This window comes from Pongo pygmaeus, chromosome Y (genome assembly GCF_028885625.2).
Source record: "Pongo pygmaeus isolate AG05252 chromosome Y, NHGRI_mPonPyg2-v2.0_pri, whole genome shotgun sequence".
Classification (NCBI taxonomy): Eukaryota; Metazoa; Chordata; class Mammalia; order Primates; family Hominidae; genus Pongo; species Pongo pygmaeus.
The window spans coordinates 10,185,866-10,191,393 of record NC_072397.2 but is presented as its reverse complement, the minus strand read 5'-3'; the positions used below and the strand labels follow the sequence as shown (position 1 = coordinate 10,191,393).

The following is a 5,528-nucleotide window of genomic DNA, read 5'->3' as shown; positions in this document are numbered from 1 at the left end:
CCCCATCTAAATGAGCTTAAGCACCCACCTGTAGGGATTAGTTTAGAGACATGGACACATCCCTCTGCTACGTGGGATGGGGATAAAAACAATTTGCACTGTGAAGATTGTGTGGATGTGTGTCTATGATAATGTGGTACCAAAGTTTTTCTTAGTTCCAAAAGCTAATGATGTATTGTCCAATGTGTTCACTGATTCAAAGCAGTTCATGCTAAAAGATCTTGCCCACCTTTATTTAAAATTTCATTTAACAATGAAATTCAAAATTTGTTTGCCTTTAAAACATAAATAGGACACTTGAGCTCTACTACACATGTCTACTAAAGCACTTTCTTATTTTCCCAGGCATTATGTCAGGACTTAACAGCTCTGCAATGTCCTTAAAATTCTACTCTTATTTGCTATGTGGATGATATGTTAGTATGCCCCTGCCCCCAACTAACTTATGATAAAATCAACTCATTTTATTGTTTTGACAGCAACTCCCACATAAACATTACAAGGTTTGCTTTTTTAAAAATGCCAGTTTTCACTTTGGGAGGCCAAGGCAGACAGATCACAAGGTCAGGAGTTTGCAACCAGCCTTGCCAATACGGTGAAAGTCCATCTCTATTAAAAATACAAAAAGAAAAAATTAGCTGGGAGTGGTGGTGCATGCCAGTAATCTAAGCTACTCAGGAGGCTAAGCAGGAGAATTGCTTGAACCTAGGAGGCGGAGGTTATGGTGAGCCAAGATTGTGACACTGCATTCCAGCCTGGGTGACAGAAGGAGACTCCATCTCAAAAAACTTTCCTTTTTTCAGCTTGCAGAATATCACAGTCCAAAACTTTGTTTCAGACTCTTTGTCTTGAGAAGACAGTAATTAGCAGATTTTAAAACTGCATATGGCCAACTCGAAAATGGTTCCCAATTTAGGAATTCCAAAATATAGGAATTCCAAAATATAGCTTCCCCTGGCCTATCAACATAAAAATCAGGAATTACAAGTTGTTACTTGAGAAATAAGAAGAGAAAATAGGCTCACCACTTATTATATAGCTCACAGTCAAACCCAGTGTGTGTCCTAATTCTTTTTCTTTTATTATAAAAAAAAAAAACAAACTATAGGACCATAAACTATAAGTGGCTTTGGCTGAGGCTCATGCTTTAGAAACAAACAAACAAAAACAAAAACAAAACAAAATGAAACAGAAAGAGAGCAACTGTATTTTGTTGGTGTGCTAATGCATAAATGTGTATGTATATTTGTATGCGTGTATATGTGTGTAGTGAGTGTGTGTGTGTGTATATTTATATGAATTGTACTCATGATAATACCTTTCCATGTTCCCAGTGCAAAACACCTTGAAATCCCAAAGGAAGAGTAGAAAGACTGATTTCATATTCTAAACGTCTCTGCTATGTGCTCTTACACTTGAAGAAAGCAATACCCTAACCTATACAATTAGTAACCTAACTGCTCCCCAGGTGATGCCTACAAAGGTATATTATGCATTAAGGCACCATATAGTCAAGGTCAAGAAACAATTTACGTGAATACAAGTGGTTGCTTGTTTAATTTCACTAGACTAAATTCAGTAAAGTCACTTTCCTCCAAAAATGGTTATGCAGAATTACAGCATGCCATAAATAGAATTCAAAAAATAAGACTCTCAATGTACTTTATATAGGAGGTACAAAAACCTATGGGCAGAAGAAAGATGTCTCAGACTGAGATTAATTTTGTACATGTTAGAACCCTTGCTAGTTTCTAAGACTGGTCCTTCCTTCCTCTAGACTGCAAATTCCACCTTCTTTCTGTCAGTAACTTAAGTTGGACATGAGATACATCTAGAGACAGGACTTCAGGATCGGTCAGACAAAGGAGATAGCCCTAACAGACCAGAGATGCCACCCCGTATGAATGAAAGCCCTGAACAAAAATAAGCCCCTTTTGAGGGATGATGTTCAGACAGTAGTTGTGAGTACTTGGAGATGTGGGGCTCCCACTGACCATCAGAGAGGCCTGTAGGTGGGATCCCTTTCTTACTTTGGCTGGTAGGCCCTGAAGGTCTCCTCTGTGGGTTTTAAACTGATAAGAACAGATACTACACTTGATCTTAGCCAAAAGGCCGAGAAGCGATCCTCTGTGGGTTTTAACACCGCAGAAAACCTTGGGGGCCCAGGTGAAGTGGAGGGTGAGGCAAAGTTCAGACCTCTTCAGCTTCTTCCAGGAGGCTATGAGGCTGTGGGAGGCACCAGAGCATGCTGTACCTGAGCTGGAGTCTCAGAAGGAGAAGGAACAGTATTGAGAGCACAGCCTGAAGAACCAGGTGTGATCCAAACTAGCTAGGGTGGACCCAAGAGAATGAAGATGGGTCATAAGGAGACTTTTATATGTTCCAAGGCTAAGCACAGTTTCCTGTGAACTCAGCTAGGATGAAGTGACAGTGACAGCAAACTGTAACTCAAAACAGATTTCAGACCCAAATGGGGAAGTTTAACCAATAAAACTTGTACAGATAGAAAAATTGAGATTCTTGTTTTTCATAGGTTTAGAAGAGTGTAGCTGAAGTCTGTCTGAGCCAGGTCCCAGCTGTGGAATAATTAATTTCTGTAAGAGAATGTTAATGAGAGACAGACAAACCCATAGACTTAAGACTTTAGATCATCTTCCCTTGGAAGTCACCATCCCACAGAATATTACACAGTCTAAGTAGAGGATGAGAACATTAGGATCTGATTTAAAGTATGACTAGTGAGAGGGAGAGCAAGGATAAGTTGCCACAGAAATTTGTAGCAGAGGACTCATTAGGTGAAATGCGTGTCCCCAGGAAGTGTCATGTAAGCTGCACAAAGGAGATGTAAATTAGGCAGGGAAGAACATTGCCAAGAGAAGAACCCAGATTTCTACATCCCAGAAAGCAAGAACAGTAGCAGGTCTGGTGCGTACTTTTGGAGAAAACAAATCCTTGAACTTGCCTGGGTGCCTGGATTTGTTGCAGAAGCAGGGCCTCTGCACGTCATATCACTCAGCAAACTGCTGACACACCTGCTTTCTCTTTTTGTGGAAGGTGGCTGACAGACACAGGAAGCCCACTGCCATAAGCTCTTGAACAAATGAAGGCATAAAACTCATGAAGAAACCCTAAAGTTTTACCTAAAAAAAGGCCAAAGATTTTTTTTGAAGAACTTGAAATCTAGGTAGGCTGATGAGAACCTCCAAAACAGAAGAGCCTGGCCTGGCTTTTTAAACTTATTCTGATTTCTCAATATTATAAACATTTCTCTATGAACTTTTTTGAACCTTTGTGTCTTTGTACAGCTAATTTTGTGAGAACCACTAACAAAAATGGAATTTCACTGCCAAACGGCTGCAGTACTTCGATTTAGAAATATAATTTAGGGCAGACCAGTAACCCCCTGTACTTTGGTATCTTTACCCGAGAAGAAATTAAAAGTCTAGACTTTGGAACACATGAAGGTTTATTGGGACAATATAGGTAAAGTTTAAAGACGGGGTTGGGACAGTGGACAGAAAAGCATAGTTCATATCCCAACATCAGAAAAATCTCTCGTGTGTTTTCTAAATTTGAGGCAGGAGAATGGCGTGAACCCGGGAGGCGGAGCTTGCTGTGAGCCGAGATCGCGCCACTGCACTGCAGCCTGGGCGACAGGGCAAGACTCCGTCTCAAATAAATAAATAAATAAATAACCAAATAAATAAATAAAAATAGAAAGAACACGTTATGTGTATGATCACATAAAAATACCCAAAAAATCCAAAGAAAGTTTGTTTTTAATGTTTTTTAACTTTTATATATATTATAAATGTGGTTGTAATTAAGTGTATTTTTATAGTATTTAATTATACATATATTTTTAATTTTTCTATATTGATGCACACTTGATTTGTTTCAAGTTTGTAGATGTACCAAGGAATTCATTTTAATAATGTTTTTAACTTTCATGTATAATATAAATGTGGTTCCAAATGAGTCTTATTTTATATAATGTTTAATTTTTTTCTTATTATTCATGCACATTTGAGTTGTTTCAAGTTTGGAGAATTACCAAGCAATACTTTTCTTAACAGATATAGACATGCTATTGGGTATATACCTAAGAGTGAAAATGTCAGGTTAGAGTACTTCTATGCCCATTTCAAGGTTATTGAAAACTATACTGGGCCATGGCATATTTTAATATGTAAGCAATGCAGAAAATCTATGACAATGTTGTGGGCTCCTACTCAGGGCAATCATGCTGAGATAGAACAGTGCTCTCAAATCAACTAAGGTGTATGAGTTTTTATTGAAAAATTGTACAGTTAATTAAATATATTTTTAGTCTTTCTCCAAATGATTAATCAAGTAAAGAGACATATTTAGCTCAACTGCTGAAGGCAAACTACTGATATTTCCCAACAACATATACGTGACCCTCAGCTCAGGTGGAATCTGTTGCTATGTTGCATTTAGGAAAAGCTCCAGCAAACTATTGACCTGAAGGATCAAAGATCTCGACACTTCAATAATCACAATTGAATCACCAATATATGTAAAATTATTATATATTTGAATCATTTTACTATTATTTTATATATTTTTTGTGTCTTATGCCAAAAACATTCAATATAAATATTGCAAAAAGTAAGATAGGTAAATATTTTAATAGTCTCTTCACTCATCTCAGTGGATATACAGCTCATCACCTATAATTCATGCCCTTCACTCTATAAATGACTGTCACATACTGTAAAAAGAGTGTATCTTCAAGACCACTGACATAATTTGCTTTGTCCCCAAATCTTATCTTGAATTGTAATTCTCTGTTTCAAGGGAGAGGCCTGGTGGCAGGTGATTGGATCATGGGAGTGGTTTTCCCTCATGCTCTTCTTGTGATAATCTGATTATGAGAACTCTCATCATGAGTTCTCATGAGATACGATGGTTTTACAGGTGATAGGTTTTCCTTCTTTGCTTACACTCTATCCAGCTGCCTTGTAAAAAATGAGACGTTTGCTTTCTCCTCTGCCATAATTTTGTGTTTCCTGAGGCCTCCCCAGCCATGTGGAACTGGGAGTCAATTAAACCTCCTTTGTTTATGAACTATCCAGTCTCAGGTAGTATCTTTATAGCAGTGTAAGAATGAACTAATACAACTATCATGTGGTTTTCTTCTCCAAGTAGACTCTGGAGGAGGTTGGTGCTAAGCCTGAACTGGGGAGGACTATGGTTCTTTTGCATTGAAGTCAAGAAATTAAGTACAAGGTACTCTGTTGCTTACAAACATCAGATATATATACTCTATGCAATACCTCTTACTATATAGAATAATTGCATTGCAAATACCAAATTTTTATATATACTGAAAAGTTATTGTTTTTCTGATATTGTTTTTGAATATTAGATATCAAATCAGATATTGTTAAGTATTGAAAATAACTTAAAAATTAAACTTTACTGTGGTGCCTGAATTTATATTTGATAAATCTCATAATCCCAATTAACATAAACAAGCCCTGGGATCTAGGGATCCCAGGATT

The 5,528-nt window shown here is 37.4% G+C and overlaps 1 non-coding gene across 1 annotated transcript; it reads right to left on the bottom strand.

The window, feature by feature from the left end:
* Positions 1–1,936: 1,936 nt before the first annotated feature.
* On the bottom strand, positions 1,937–2,124 carry LOC129026012 (U2 spliceosomal RNA). The gene has a single exon (XR_008497397.1). It is a non-coding gene; the product is annotated as a U2 spliceosomal RNA (small nuclear RNA).
* Positions 2,125–5,528: the final 3,404 nt, after the last annotated feature.